The sequence below is a fragment of the Microcebus murinus genome, chromosome 12 (genome assembly GCF_040939455.1).
Source record: "Microcebus murinus isolate Inina chromosome 12, M.murinus_Inina_mat1.0, whole genome shotgun sequence".
In the NCBI taxonomy this organism is placed as follows: Eukaryota; Metazoa; Chordata; class Mammalia; order Primates; family Cheirogaleidae; genus Microcebus; species Microcebus murinus.
In genome coordinates, this window is record NC_134115.1 from 63,114,499 (window position 1) to 63,131,619 (window position 17,121).

The following is a 17,121-nucleotide window of genomic DNA, read 5'->3' on the forward strand; positions in this document are numbered from 1 at the left end:
ATGTCTTATCAAAGATCACTGATAATAGCTGTGAGTTATTAACTGTCAGTTCCCTCAGTATTCTGTGGCAATTAATAAACACAGTGAACTTTATGTTTAAGCTCAAGAAAAATTAGGCATCATTCTTTTGAGAATAAGGCTTAAAGTCTGTTACAAGCTGTTAGAGTGGTTAAATTATAATAATTAGTATTTTGTGCAAATAATTTTACCTCAAATATAAGCCTCAAAAGAGAAGAGTGAGAGAGCACAGGAAATTAAAATTTGAGTACTCACTATGTACAGGTACCAAGCTAGGTGGTTTACACACCTTATTTCACATTTGTAATAATCCTATGATCTAAGTTATTGCATATCTTACAGATGAGAAAACTAAATGTCAGAGAGGTTAAATAGCCAGCCAACCTAGATCACAAACATATATTATAAATCTGAGTCTTGAACCCAAAGCTCATGCTTTTTCCCCTATATGGAATTAGAAGGAGTAATATAAAATGGTTAGCCAGTTATAACCTTTATCTGATTGGAAAATGACAGTCATGAAGTTTATGCCTGCCTTGGTAATCTTGTTCCTGTAGCACAGAAATCAATCCTGGAGATAAGAAAATCTGCAGAAAGAAGAATTTTGTGTCCCTAAGAAAAGTAAATTGCAAAGAAAATATACTTTTACCAGGGTACTAAGAGTTAATGAGGCAATTCATACCTAAGGCTAAGGGGGAAAAGCTCGTAATAGGAGTTCAGCCTGCATGTGAGAGTATGAGAAAATAAGACAATATTCTTAGAGCAGAGTGAAGGAAAGAAAAAAAAAACAATTAAAAGTTAGATCAGGCAGTGACAAAATTTTATCAGGCAATGATAGATTATAAAGTTTTGTTAAGAAAAAGATATCTATACCTAGTTGCTTATATTTCTTTAAATTTGCTTTAATTGCAGATGAAACCATAGCAGTAACATGTATAGAAGAAGAGATGGATCCAGGAGGCTGGGCTGGGTTGCAGGGATCTCTCCTTTGATAAATCGCTCTAGCTGACTGTAGTGCTCAATTCCAGATGAGAAGTTTGGGCCATTGAATTTTTACATCTCACTGCCCCAGCATCTATGATAAAGAAAAAAAAAGTCTTCTAAAATTAAGGTTAGCAAATAAGTAGTATATAACAGAATATATAATCTTCTGAAGAAGCAACTCATCATAACAAAAAGCTTATAAATGTGTCGCTGATAATAGTGTGGTTCTCAAGTCTCCATCAGACACCAGAGTATTTCCCAAATTCATTCAAGGTGACTTCATTCAAGAGTACATTTCTTGGAAGACGTGACTACAAAGCATTAGAGGTAAAGATCCAACTGTATTGTTACTTACCCGCCACAAGGTCACTTCTGATAACTGACAAAAGAATAAATAGGATAGCAAACCTTTGTCAATTTTATCCAACAGTAAATAGTAAATAGTAAATAGTAAACAGTAAATAGGAAGAGGGTGTTCCTATCATATATGAGCAACATTGATTCCTTATGTAGAACCATGCCTACAACCAAAGGGCAATCCATCCAGATAATTCTGCCTATCAGAAATAGCCCCTTAAAGCACACACCATTTTGTTCCATTCTTGTCCTTTCCTTCCTATTCCAGCTACTCATAATCATGTCTGCACCCAATCAGATCTACACATGGTAAGACTTCAGGGGCTCCATCCTATGCTTCCAGTCCCTAACCACAGAACCTAGTAACCGTCATCACCATTTATCCAGTAGCAGCTACCACTAAAAAAGCAACAGTCCTCATATTCTTGGGATCTACAACATACCAGCAGGCACTGGGCTGAACTGGTTTCATAATTAATCTCAAACCTCATCACAGTCCTTCAAGTTCTATTAATACTCCCAATTTAAAGTTGTGGAAATAACAGGTTAAAGACCAATAAGTGGCAGAACTAGAATTGAAAACCAGACATGTCCAACTCTAAAGCTTTATTCTTTCTAATATGTCACATTGTCCCTCTATTTACAAGCAGGGTGTCCTCTTCCTCTTCAGCACCCACTCTTGTCTTCCATGATCTTTTCTGAGTTAAGCACCTTGAACTTGCCATAACGTTATGTCTTGGATCAGTCAGAATGCTTTTTACTGTTGCTCTGCAGTCTCAAGTAGCAGTAACCCTAACTCAAACCTGCTTAACCAGTGAAGGAGATTTATCTGCTTCATGGAACTAGAAATTCCAGAGGTAGAGAAGCATTAAGCACTCTTTCCTCAGGGCTCCGTCCCTATTTCTCTGCTGTTCTGTTGGCTGTGCTGGACTCCATAAGTTGGCTTCACAAGATGATTACAAACAGTTTCATTGCTTTTATCCGGGAAAAGGAAAGTTCTACTTCAGAGAACCATCTAACAAAAGCACTAAGGTTCACTCTAATGAACACCCTAAACAAGTCACAATGGCCAGGGCCAATGATGTGCTGTGGCTGCCTTGGGTCTATGTTCTCCAACACTAGAACAATTCCTGAGCTAAACGTTCCAGCAAGAGGGTAAGAGTACCTGGTTTGGTTAGACCAGTGGCCCTTAGCTGAGACTGCAAATTAGCATCACGTGGTGATCTGTATATACACTACCAATTCTCAGGGCACGTCCCAGATGAATTAATCACTAGGGGTAGTGTTCCTGTGTCTATAATTTTATTGAGGACCCCAAGTAGGTAAAATGTGCATCAGGGTTAGAAACAACTGACTTACAGTGGGATTGACCCCACCCACACCACACTTCACTCCTGCGGGGTGAAGCAGAAGGGTGGGATGAATGAGGGAGGGATAGTCTCCATGCCCTCTGTAGCATTTACCATGTTTTGTCATAGCTGCTTGTCTTACAATTGCACCTCTTCCCCTCTATATGATAAACTCCATAAAGATATAAACTGTGTCCCTATTACTCACCATTGCACCTAGCAAGTCACCTGGCATCCACTGAAACTTTTTAATGAATGAATGAAACTCAGGCTTTATAGGGATGGCCTTTCAAACAAGCCCTATCCTTCTTTAAATGAGACAGACTTCTACAGATTAATCTCTCAGTGTTCATTGTCACTCTCAGCTCAAACTCCCAGGAATTCTCCTCTGCCTGAATCAAAAAGTTCAGCTCCTTTACCATGTGTTGAAGGTCCTCTGCAGTTTATCTTTTATCTACCTCTCCAGTCTCATCTCTGAGGATTACCTGCACTTAGAAGACCTCATTTTTACTGAATTCCTCTCTAAGGCATCCTACCTATAAGAAGTTCACTTTTATTTTATTTTTTGCCAACATCAAGAATGGCTATAAAGTAACCTTATTTTCATTCAAAAATTGAACTAATGCTTTTTGCAAAATGTTTTGGATAGTATGGAGGATAAAAAATAGCAAGTAACACTTTTGCAGCTCCTATGCAAGCAAAGTACTGCTCTTAGCATGTTATGTGTTACATATTAATGCACTTAATCATTTTGATAACTTTAGGATATGAATATAATTGTTATTCCTAGTTTCCCAGATGGGGAAACTGAGGCACATGGAAACTAGGTGACTTATCCAAAGCCATACAGCTAGTAAGTGGCAGATCTAGGATTTAAGCCCAAGTTGTCTGACGCCAGAATCCAGGCACTTAACCACTATAACCTTGACAGGTATTAAGAGAGCAGGTGAGCTGTTGTGACAACTGAGATTGAACTAAGACAGTGGCAGTGGAAATAAGGAGAAAGGGTCATCCATGTCTTCACAGAGAGGTATTATAATTGCAAAGGAGAGGTGAGCAGTGAAACCTCAACGATATCATGGCTTACAGCTGTTTAATGAAAATGAACCCAAACTGCCATATTATAGGACAAGAGATAAATCTTGACAGAGTATAAGTACTCTTAATAGATGAGCTCTTATACAGAGATAATTTTTATGATCAGAAGACTAATAATATCTAGGGGGCTACCAAAAAGGGCCCGAATGTGAGGCTGGCCAGAGGTCAAAGCCATGCAGGAATCTAAGGACTGCAGTCCCACATCCATTGTCTAATACCTGAGTCAGGCTGAGGCTCAAAAAATGAAAAATTCAAAAACAGAATCAAAGTCTCAGAGGCCCAGCCCATGTGGCATGCGTCCTCTTGAGAGAGGCCCCTGGATTTCAGAAGTCTAGAAATGTGTGTAGAGAAATAAGGCAAAACACAGCAGGTGATGCCAGCTGGAACCTTCTCTGTTTTATTCATGGCTCATTGGCAGACGGCTGGTTCCCAGGAGGTGGCTGAATCTCACAAGGTTCAGATGTTAGAGGAAACAAATAACTAATTGTGCTGAACCTCAGCTTGGATTCATTCTGGGGTGTGGACAAGCGTTTGTGTCTCCAGAGATTGCAGTGAAGTGGAAAGCATCTATTAGCCAGCTTGGTGATCTGAATTGAACAGAATAATTGAATTGTTGCCAAATCTGTGGGTGACTAGATGTCCTGTGTGAGCCAGGATGCTCCTGAGAAATTGTGGTAATTGTCAACTGTGGCCTACACTGGAAAGATAAGGCATGTCCACATTTTCCCCTAAAACACATTATGCATCTGTCTGAACTAAGTTTGGTTAAATTCTTGTAGGACTCATGTGTATTTTCATCTTCTATATTATTTTGCCCAGATGAGTAACAATTCTACTCCCTGCTGTGTCAAAGAACACTTCCCTTTTATGTTTTAAAACTACCTATTGCGTCAAGCCCTGCCCCTGTGTTCTAGTTCAATTCAGAGGCCAGAAACAGAACGGTTTCCAAGTGCTATCTGCAAGATCTTATGCTCAGAGTTGGAGAGCTGAAGGCAGAAGAATGAAAAGGCTGGTCCTTGCCTTCAAGCAGCTCTCAAATCATTGGGGATACAAACACAACTTTACATAATAGAATCTATGACCATGATGCAATGAAAATGACAAAAGATCTCTAGTGATGATTTAATTCATTAGATTGTGGGAAGGCTTCCTAGAGGAGGCAATTCTCAGCTTGACCTTGAAAGTGGAGTAAGATTTCAACAGGAAGAGAACAGCGTACTTTGGACACTCCAAGATTCCTTTAGAAATAAGGTGTGATATGGATTAAAAAATAAAATAAGCATTCAAGTTGTAGTGTTTATAGGGAGTCCATATAAAGACATCCAGGAGGTAGTGAGGGGGTCAGGACTGTAAGTACAGACATGGATGCCACCTGCCTATGGAAATGAGCAAAGCCATGGGGTAGATATGACACGAGGGGAGTAGAGAGTCAGGAGAGAAGTTTGCTCAAGAAGCCTTGGGGAATACCAGAATCTAAAGTAGAGACAAAAGTGGAGCCAGTAACATGGGCTAAGTGGTCAACTTGTCAACATATGAATAGAGACAGGCTTCTGAAAACTATATCATGTAGGATCAAGACTGAGAAGAGGCCATAGGATTTGACCTTTAGAAACCATTGTCAGTCTTTATAATAGTAGTTTCAGTGGACTAGTGAGTTTGGAAGCCTAACTGAAATGGGTTAAGAAATGAAAGGGAAGTGTGGGGGTATTAGGAGCTCTTCTTTTTCAGCAGGTAGGATGAAGAGATGATGACATCTTCAATAGAAAACTGGGGGATGAAGAAAAGGATTTTTCCTCGAAGCAATGGTTAGACCCTATGGAAATTAGCTAAACCAAGTGATTTCTCACTCTTTGGGGGTTTATAGTTCAAGAGGGAATTACAACAGAGAGTGCCAAGATAGGTTAGTTATACAAATGCATATATTATTTATGGACATTATGTGTAAATTATGGGTTTATGATTTGAGTAGGTATAGTGCAGGGTTTTTTTTGTTCGTTTGTTTGTTCTCTTTGCCTGGCTCTTCTTAGGAAGAGTATGCATCTTCTTTTGGTGAAATACACCAACTCTAATAATATGGTTCCAGCAGGGGCTGCCAATCTTAGTGCTCATACTTACTACAAACACACATACATGCAATTATTGGACGATTGCATTTTCCTGTAGCCAAACAAAGCCAATAAGTCCTCACTAAGATTTTCCAAACAGGAGCTAAAGGAAGAGATGGAGTGTTGTTTAAAGGCAAAGTTGGAACATGAGCCTGGAAGCTGCTAGTAGCTATGTTCTGAGCCTAACTGGAAAAAACAAGGGTCCGAGAATAAATCACACACAGAATGAGAAGCAAAGACAGTAGATAAAGAGAAAGAAAGTGGCCCACAAATATCTGAGTCCTTGATTCCAGGGGTCCCTAAGGCCCACCTCTGTCCCTGCCTGTCTTGCAGTTTCAAGAGCCTTCCATCACATTTCTCTTCCCCTCTAAACTAGATGGGCTCCTATCACATGCAATCAAAAGAGTACTGACTATTATAGGATTGGTAAGGAGTAAAGAATTTTTAGAAGTCACACTTTGAGATTTCCAACTGATGGAAGTAATTTCAAGATTTTATTTTTAGTTGACAATTGTATAGTGAGTTGGAGTTGAGACAACATAGTAGTGAGAGAATATGTCTTGGTAGAAAACATGGAGATAATATTAAGTATTTAACTCTCACTAGAAGACACTCAGTAAATGTTTGAGCGGCAGACTGGAGTGGGTTTGTGTACCTGGACTTTGGAGCCAGCCTGCCTGGGATAGAAGCCTGGCTCCACCACCTACCAGCTGTGGGACCTCTGGCAGATTTTCCTTTTTGTTGTGGTAAAATACACATAACATAAAAATTACCATTTTAAATTATGATATTATCCATTTTATTTATCCATTCATCAGCTGATAGACATTTGGATTATTTCTACAATTTGGTTGTTGTGAAAAGTGTTGCTATTAAGAATTATGTACAAATTTTTGTGTGAACATCTGTTTTCAAATCTTTGGTGTATATACACTGGAGCAGAATTGCTTTGTGATATAGTAAGTGTATGTTTAACTTCTAGAGAAGCCACCAATATGCTTTCCATGATGGCTGTACCATTTTATATCAGCAATGTATAAGGATTCCAATTTCTCTATATCCTTTCCAACATTTGTTATTTTCTGGTTTCTTGGTTGTTATTGCTATTACTATGTTGTTGTTGTTTATAGCTATCCTGGTGGGTGTGTAGGGGTAATTCATGTGGATTTTTTGATTTGCATTTCCCTAATGATTAATGAGTTGAGCACCTTTCCATGTGCTTTTTGGCCATTTGTGTATCTTCTCCTGAGAAATATTTATTCAAGTCCTTTGCCTATTTTTAATTAGGTGGTTGTCTTGTTGAAGTATAAGTGTTCTTTATATATTTTTGATCCCAGACCCTTATCAAATGTATAATTTGAAAATATTTTCTACCATTCTGTGGGTTGTCTTTTCTTTCTTGATAGTGTCCTTTGATGAACAACGTTTTAAATTTTCATTAAGTTCTATTTATTTTTTTCTTTTGTTACTTGTGCTTTTGTTATCATATCTAAGATTCTACTGCCAATTTTAGGGTCATGAAGACTTTTCACCTATGTTTTCTTCTAAGAGTTTTATGGTTTTAGCTCTTATATTTTGGTCTTTGCTCCATTTTGAGTTCATTTTTCTATTATGGTATGAATTAAGGGTATTGGGAAAGTTTTTAACCTCTTTAAGTTTTTAACCTTTTCATCTTCATTGTCTAATCTATAAAATGAAGAAAATAGTGGCAACTTCCTCATGGAATTTTGTGAGGATTGAATAAGTTAAGATGCATAAAGTGCTTAGAATGACACCTAATATATACAGTAAGTAAATAGTAGTGTATTACTATTTGCTGTTGTTGACTGATTGTGGTATGAGAAGAATAATCTGAATAAGAGTTCATTAAAGAGACTAGAGGAGAAGTCAATAACATTCACCTCTGTCAGTGAGACATAAGACATGCATTGTGTTTTTCTTTTAAGAAGTTAACCAGTATTGCCGCTACAGTGATAGAAGTATAAAGCTCTTAAAGAAAATGAAATGCTAATCCTTTTCTGTGCTAGACTAGTCAGAATATACCTGGAATATTGTGCCTATTTCTGAGCACAGTTACAAAGAGATTTGGAAACTCCAAGTCAAAGCTGGTAGAGGAGAGAATTAAGAAGCCTTAAAATGACAAAGTTTGGAAAACTGCTAACATGGTTGAGAAAAGGGGCAAATTTTCTGTGACGCTGATGAAGCTAAAGCTTGGGGGCTCTTCTGTTGCATGAACTCCTCCAGGAGTTCAGTGTAATTTTCAGCTTAATTTTGTATTCATAATTGTGTGTTCTTTTTCTTAAGGGGAACCCCCAAATTATATGCACTTTGAGACCAACAAACCCTGGATCACCACTAACTGAGAATAAATAAAACTGCCACCATCCTAACACATCATAAGCTGACACAGAAAATAATTGACTCCTTACCACTGTAGGTGGTTGATCCAAGGCTGGACTCACATAAAAGAATGACTTAGAAGAGAAGGCATCTAGCACTCTGCAGAGAATAGAGTCAAGGATCTGTAAGCGCCCTCCCAACACTATGGTTCTAACTGTTAAAAGTTATACCCCTTTTCAAAGAGACAATTCTCAAGGAATTTTTACTTATATTTTTAAATACAGTAGTTCTTAATCATTAAGGTAAATACATATATACATACATAGTAGAGATCTTGTTACACATGACCATGACATATTACTTAAATATGAAAAAAATGTGGATTTTTAAAAAAAGTTACAAGTTCTAAGCCTGGTTCCACCAACAACCCATTATGTGTTCAGTTTTATTCTACCTTTCAAGGAATCTGATTCTTAGTCCATTAAATAGAAGCAAACAAACAAAAAATAATCACTTCCTGCCTCCCACAGATTTATCTCTAATTTTTTTTAATTTTAATACATAGCTTGTATCCATTATAGTATTTCTAAGGTTTTGGTATAATTGTTCTGTTAGCTTTATGAAATTAGTTAAAAAGTTTACTATAATTTATTAGGGAACAGTTTATACATAGGAATTAACCACTCACTGAACATTGTTAAAAGATTGCCTGTAAATCCATTTAGTATAGGGCCTTTCTGGAAGCTAGAAGTTATTTAGAAATTTTTATAATTTCTTTAGTGGTTACTGAATATTCAAGTTTTCTATTCAAGGTAATTTTGGTAATAGATCTTTTCCTAGGAAATCATTCATTTTATGCAGACTTTTAAAAACCTTGACATGGTATTCTTTAATAATTCTTTTAATAATCTGCATTTCTAATTTTTTCTTTCCCTTGAATATACTTGCCAAAAGGTCATATCTTTATTTATTGCTTCTAAAAAGACAGACAGCTCTTTAATTCATTGAGCACTTCTACAGTTTTTCCATTTTACAACTTGAGTGTTATTCTGAAACCTTAACTTTTCTAAAATCTGATTATATCTTTCAATAGATATCCAAGAAATTTGGCAGTGGCCAAATAGAGATGTAAATTGAGTCACAAGTGTAGTTGCTAGATACATGTGATTTTAGCCATGTATGGAAGGTATGTTCATTCAGTTGTCACCTCGAATGAATAATTTTCATTGATAGCCCAACATGGGGTTAAATTTTAGCTTTAAAATGATTTCTGTATTTTCATTTTAAAAAATGATCTAAAATATCATGCCATGTGGCTGCATTGAAATGAAAATTTTTTGTATATGCAGATGATTTTCTGTTTTATACAGAAAATCAATTAAAGGTAGTAGAAAAAAGCAATACAATTAAAGGTAGTAGAAATTGACCGATTTCTCAGATAGGCAATAGAGCTTCCAAAGCTGGGAATGGGAATGTAACCAATTCTGGCTGACTTCTAGAGATGTTAATTGTGATCCAGCTATATGTACTTCAATTAAGAAAAAAAATTATTAGTTCAACCTGATAGAAAAAACCAAGTGAACCTCTTTTAATATGCTTTCAAATTAAACAGTCAATACTAAAAATGAATAGTACTTATGGTAAAATAAACAGGAATGAAAAGCAGTACATTACCATGATGTTATACAAAACTGCTGATTCCAAAAAGACATGTAGAAAGGTTTTCAGACTTTGAGTGTGAAGAAGGCTGAAACTAAAAATTTCATTGCAATATTGAAAAAGAAGAAAGTAGTATACAATTGCATTGATAAACATATACAATACTGTATTTATTTGCAGATGACATGGTGATATATGTAGAAAATTCTAAGCAATCTACCAATAAAACTACCAGAAGTAGTAAGTGAATTTAGCAAGGTCACAATATGCTAAGTAAAAATACAGATATTGACTGCATTTCCATATACTAGCAGTTGGGCAATTATATTATACCCCAAGACAAAATACAAAGCAAATACACAAAATCAATTATATTTTTGCATGCTAGCAATTGGAAAAAAATGTAAATGATAGCTTTATAACCATTTCTAAAACATATAAGTTAACAAAAGATGTGTAAGAATTCTGTCTTGCTGAATATTGAAAAATATATCAGAGAAATTTTAAAAGAGGTAAAAGTGTGGAAAGATAAATCATGATCATGGTTTAGAAGAATCAATATTGTTAAGATGACAATTATCTCCAAATCGATATGTAGATTTAATATATTGCCAATCAAAACACAGCAGGATTTTTTTCAAGAAATGGATAAGTTGATTCTAAAATTTATATGAATTACAATAAACCTCTAATAGCCAAAATGGTCTTAAAAAGTAGAACAAAAAGAAAAATTATAATACCTGATATCAAGACTCACTATAAAGCTACAGTAATCAACACTTGTATGTTGCACTTTTATAAGGACAGACAAAAAGATCAATCAGAAACAGATCTGTACATTGAAGTCAAATGATTTTGAATGAAGGTACCAAGGCAAATTGCTGTGGAAAGAAAAATCCTTTCAACAAGTGGTGAAAAAAAAAACTACATAACGGCAACGAATAAATTGAGCTTCAACCCCTACCTCACACCAAATACAAAAATTAATATGTAAAAATAGGTAATACATCTAAAAGTGGAAATCAAAATAAAGCTTCTAGAATAAAATACAATATAGTCATAACTTTGGTATAGGCAAACATATGATATACAAAAAGCACTAACCATAGAATATTATATTACCAAATTGGACTTTAAGACAACAAAAATTTCTGCCTATCAAAAGATGCCATAAAGTAAAAATGTAAGCCTTAGACTGAGAGAAAGTATTTACAACACACATATTTATTATACTATTATAGCTACATCCAGGATGTATTATTTCATATGTGTTGTAATATTATAGATATATCCAGAATATATAGAAGAACTCCTATATCAGTAGGAGTTCTGATATATATAGAAGAACTCCTAATCAGTAATAAAATAAATACAGGTATATCTCTTTGCATTTCATTTTACTTTATTGTGCTTCACAGATACAGTGTTTTTCACAAACTGAAGGTTGTGGCAACCTTGGGTCAAGCAAGTCTATCGTCACCATTTTTCCAACAGCATGTGCTTACCACATGTCTCTGTGTTATATTTTGGTAATTCTTACAGTATTTCAACTTTTTCCATTCTTATTATATCTGTTATGGTGATCAGTGGTCTTTGCTGTTACTATAGTAATTGTTTTGGGTCCCCATAAACCAAGCCCATAAAAAATGGGAAACTTAATCAACAAATGCTATATGCATTCTGACCACTCCTCCAGTCAGCTATTCCCCATCTCTCTCCCTCTCCTTGAGCCTCCTTGTTCCCTGAGACACAACAATATTGAAATTAGGACAGTTAATAACCCTATGATGGCCTTTAAGTGTTCAAGTGAAAGAGTCACACGTCTCTCGCTTTAAGTCAAAAGCTAAATGATTAAGCTTGGTGAGGAAGGCATGTCAAAAGCCAAGATAGGCCAAAAGCTAGGCCTACTAAACTACGACTTGACTACTAAACAGTAAGTCAAGTTGTGAATGCAAAGGAAGAGTTCTCAAAGGAAATTAAAAATGCTATTCCAGTGAACATTCAAATGATAAGAAAGAGAAACAACCTATTGCTGACATAGAGAAAGTTTAAGTGACCTGGATGGAAAATTGAATCAGCCACAACATTACCGTAAGTCAAAGCCTAAGCCAGAGGAAGGCCCAGACTCTCTATGAAGGCTGAGAGAGGTAAGAAAACTGCAGAAGAAAGTTTGAAGCTAGCAGAGGCTGGTTCATGAGGTTTAAGGAAAAAAACTATCTTCATAACAAAAAAATACAAGGTGAAGCAGCAAGTGCTCATGCAGAAGCTGCAGCAAGATACCCAGAAAACCTAGCTAAGATCATTGATGAAGGTGGCTACACTGAACAACAGATTTTCAGTATACACAAAACAGCTTTATATTTATTGGAAGATGTCATTGAGGACTTTCATAGTTAGAGAAGAGAAGTCAATGTCTGGCTTCAATGCTTCAAAGGACAGGCTGACTCTTGTTAGGGGGTACTACTGCTGGTGTCCTTAAGTTGAAGCCAATACTCATTTACCATCCTGAAAATCTTAGAGCCCTAACGAATTATGCCAATCTACTCTACCTATGCTCTATAAATGGAACAACAAAGCCAAAATGATAGCACATCTGGTTACTGAATATTTTAATTCCACTGTTGAGACCTATTGCTCAGAAAAGGTTCTTTTCAAGATATTACTGATCATTGACAATGCTCAAGAGCTCTGATGGAGATGTACAAGGAGATTAACGTTGTTTTCATGCCTCCTAACACAACCATTCTGCAGCCTATGGATCATGGAGTAATTTCAACTTTCAAGTTGTTTTATTTAAGAAATACATTTTGTAAGGCTATACGTGTCATAGATAGTGATCCATCTGAGCAAAATGAAAACAATACCTTCTGCAAAGGACCCTCCATTCTAGACATCATTAATAGCATTTATGATTCATGACAGGAAGTCAAAATATCAGCATTAACAGGAGTTTAGAAGAAATTGATTCTAACCATCATGGATGACTTTGAGGGGTTCAAGACTTCTGTGGAAGAAGCAACTGCAGAGGTAGTGAGTCTAAAGATGTGACTGAATTGCTCTGATCTCATCATAAAACTTGAACAGATGAGGAGTTGCTTCTTATGGATGAGCAAAAAAAGTGGTTTCTTAAGATGGAATGGTGAAGATGCTGTGAATATTGTTGAAATGACAACAAAAGATTTAGGATATTCCATAAACTTAGTATATAAAGCAGCATCAGGGTTTAAGAGGCCTGACTCTAATTTTGAAAGAAGTTCTTCTATGGGTAAAATGCTATCAAACATCATAGCATACTACAGAGAAACCTTTCATGATAGAATCAATCAATGCAGCAAACTTCATTGTTGTCTTATTTTAATAAATTGCCACAGCCTAATAAACTGCCCAACATTTACGACCTTTAGCGACCACCTGATCAGTCAGCAGCCACCAATCTCCAGGCAAGATCCTCCAGCAAAAAAAAGATTATGACTCAATGAAGTCTCAGATGATCATTAGCATTTTTTAGCAATAAAGTATTTTTAATTAATGTATGTACATTTTTTAGACATAATGCTACTTCACACTAAATAGACTAAAATATAGGGTAAACATAACATTTGTTTTAGAGACAGAGTCTTGCTATGTTGCCCAGGATGGACTCAAACTCCTGGGCTCAAGTGATCCTCCCACCACAGCCTCCTGCATGACTGAGACTACAGGCACATGTCAGTCACTGCACATGGTTAAACATAACTTTTACATGCATTGGGAAACCAAAAATATTGTGTGACTCTTTTTATTACAGTATTTGCTTTATTGCAGTGGTCTGGAACTGAATCTGCAGTATCTCCGAGGTAGGCCTGTAAATAAAAATTGGGACTTAAAGATATGTAATAGCCAATAAGCACATGAAAAGGTCTTCAACATCATCATCAAGGAAAATGTAAGTTAAAAAGGCAATGGGAAACCATGTCACACTTACTAGAATTAAGTTGTTTTAAAGTAAATAGCAAATGTTGGCAAAGACAGGTAGCAGCTAAAATTCTCATTCACTGCTGGTACAATTTAACAATTACTTTTCAAGACTCTGTCCATTTTTTATAAAGTTAAATATACATCACAGGTACATATATGGTCAAAATACTTCAAATTATACCTACTATTTTATTGTACATATAAATTGCAATTGTACCTCAAATTATACTTATATTTTATTGTATATACAGTATACCTCAATACAAAGTTTTTTAAAGTAAAACTTGGTCAAATCTTTCTACCCAAAAAGGCCTGATTTTAGAAAACATTGTTTTAAGCAGTTTGCTATCTAAACTTATACTCTTAATTTCATGTTTGTCACAGGCATTATTTAGGAGAGTGGTTTTTGTTCAAATTCTTGAATGGCTGAATTTTTGTTATTTAAATACAATTGTTAATTTCTGGTTTTAATGTATAGTGGTCAAGAATGAAATTTGTATAATTTCTGCCATTGATATCTATAAAAAATTTTTCTTTTGGATGTAATTGCAAAGGTTCAATTAACAGTTAAAGAAAAAGATGGGAGCTTTATATCCAAATAGAGATAAAAGAGATAAAGAATAGAAAATATAAAAGAGTAGAAATGAAAATAGAAAAGATTGCTTTTTATATATTTTAAGCATAATCTATCAATGATTAATTTTTCTTCATATATATTTTTTTAATTTATTCAGGATATTATGGGGGTACAAACAATTTGGTTACATGTAGTGTGTTTGCCCTGCCCAAGCCAAGGCTACAAGCATGTCCTTTCCCCATATGGTGCATTCCATTTTTCCCTACATATCTCCAAGGAATGTTATTTGCTCTACTTGAATATATTTTCATTTGGAATTGTACCCTTATTCAAATAAAATGATTCTTTTTTGTTTTAAACTCCTTGCATCACATTGCTTTAGGTATATTTCCTACAAATAGAACTTAATTAAATTTCATAAGTTTTTCTAAAAAATAATATGAGAATTCATATCTTTTAATATGTAGTTTATCTCAATTATTTACAGTTACAACTGGCATATCAAATCTTTTTTATTTTGTTTTCTATTTGCATGTTTTCTTACTATTCTTGTTTTGTAGCTTTTTTTAGATGGACTAGTTCTTTCTTATGGTAGCTATTTATATTTTGGTTTTCAAAGATAAAGGATATTTATGACTAAAATATTTTTATTAACATAGATTTGGACATATCTCTATTTTAATCAGTTTCAGACCTAAGGACCATCACTTTCCAGCATAAGTTCTCCATTCTTAGGCTTTTCTTTCAAGTAATTGTTTTCAAGGAGGATACATACCTCTGAATCCTTGTATATTTGAGATGTCTTTTTGTTATTCCACAAGTTAAAGATGACTAGGCTGGGTATAAAAGCAGTAAGTTACAACTTTGGTTCTCAAAACTCTGTGTATACTACTTCATTTTCTTCTAAATTTGAGCTTTCAGAGTTAAAGCCAGAGAATAACCAGATTTTTGTTATATTTTTAGGTGGTATGTTTCTTCTGCTTAGATCCTTATGCAAGTTTTTCTTATCATTATGAATTAAAATCGTTGCCAGGATACATCATTGTGTGTGCCTTTGTTCATTGATTTGTCTGGAACACAACGATTTTTTTCAATCTGGGTCTTACTTCTGCTCATGAATCATTGCTTCTGCTCTTTAATCATTGCTTTCATTTCATTTAAGTATTTTCTTCAGGAAAAGTAATTATCCATATATTTACTCTCTGCCCTTTAATATTGATATCTTTTGTATTCTATGGAGTAGGCAAAATAGTTCCCTGAAATCCTCTGGTTTCTAGATCCTCCACTAAATCATTTCAGAGATGTGCTCTCCCTCTATGTTTTCTAGACACCCTCTTCCCCTGCAGTAAAATCTTTTTCACAGACTCCATGTGGTTTTTCTCCCTCCTTCTTTAACTTGGAACAATTTGAAATATCTTCAAATTTGGTATTTATCAAGAAAAAAGAGCTGAAGTACCCTTGACTATACTCTATCTATTAGATGTGCACAGCATCTGGTCCAAGGCCCAGTTTTCTACACGACTTCATCTAATGCAGCTCTCTTCTGTTGAGGTTCCATCTTGCTCCATGAACTCTGTCTGGTTTCCTGACACTGTGCACCTGCAGTGTACATAAAAATCTGACTCCCGGCATGCTGTTACCAGGGTTGTCACTGTTGTTTTGTTGTTGTTACTATTGTTATTGTTGTTGTTGAGGTGCTGGTAGTGGTGGTAATAGGGGTGTTTTGGTTTCCAACTCAATCTACAAGAGCTTTACCTGCAAGATATTGTCCTCTGAAAATGCAACATGCCTCCACAAGCCCACCCACTTATGGCCAAAACTGAGCTATCATCATCCAAGTTGTTTTCTGAAAATTTTAATTTCTTTGAATATAGAATGATATGACAACACCCCTAGCCTCACAAATCAACCCAGATGGGTAAAAGCCCATATGCCTAGTTTCCTATCAGTGCCCACCCCAAATCTCTTAGCCTGAATATGGACAGAAAATAGAGAGGACCCAGTACCTTCCTTCCTCATTTCAAAGGGTTTCTGTGTCATGTAGTAAAGTTGGCCAGTGTGGCATAGAAAGAGACCTGGATAGGTTTGTCTCAATCTTGCTTTCTATAATTAGTATAGATTCTTCCCCAATTTTGAAATTATGCTGGCCGTGGCTCTTATTTTTGTGTTTCAATTGTTATCTTTTGTTCTTTGCCTTTATAGGCATTTTAGTAGGAAAGTTGAGAAAGACTTCATGGGGGGCTGCTAGCCAGGCTCCATTTTTAGCTGGAACTCCTATAGCTTCTTAATGAATAATTAAAACATGTCTTGGGAGGGAATTCAGCTACTAGATCAATGCTAGAGATTATTCCCTAAAGAAGACAGCTATTTGGGGATCTCAATGTGAAAAGAGAGAAAACATTATTTTTCGGGAGAGAAATAAAATTCCTAGCAACTGACTAAGATTCCTAATAGAAATGATGACAAAGGATGGTATTCCTAAAATAAAAGGCTTATGCAGAGAGCTCAAGTTGCTCTCCACCCAAGCAGAATTAAGAGTACCATTCCACAGATTTGGGATTAATGTCACCACATCAAGTCCCAACTATAATGCAGGCAATAATGTTTCGTAAAAAAGAACACCATGTGGCTGGCCCTGCTAATCTTCTGGATGAGAATCAGTTGGAAGTTGGCAACA

At 35.6% G+C, this 17,121-nt stretch overlaps 1 long non-coding RNA gene across 2 annotated transcripts in view; it reads right to left on the reverse strand.

Moving 5' to 3' along the window:
- Nucleotides 1–824: 824 nt before the first annotated feature.
- Nucleotides 825–17,121, reverse strand: part of LOC105873777 (uncharacterized) — a 127,787-nt gene continuing 111,490 nt past the window's right edge. For both annotated transcript variants that reach the window (XR_001155245.2, XR_001155239.2), the window contains one exon: nucleotides 825–1,093. This is a non-coding gene — a long non-coding RNA (uncharacterized LOC105873777). The remainder of the gene's footprint in view (nucleotides 1,094–17,121) is intronic.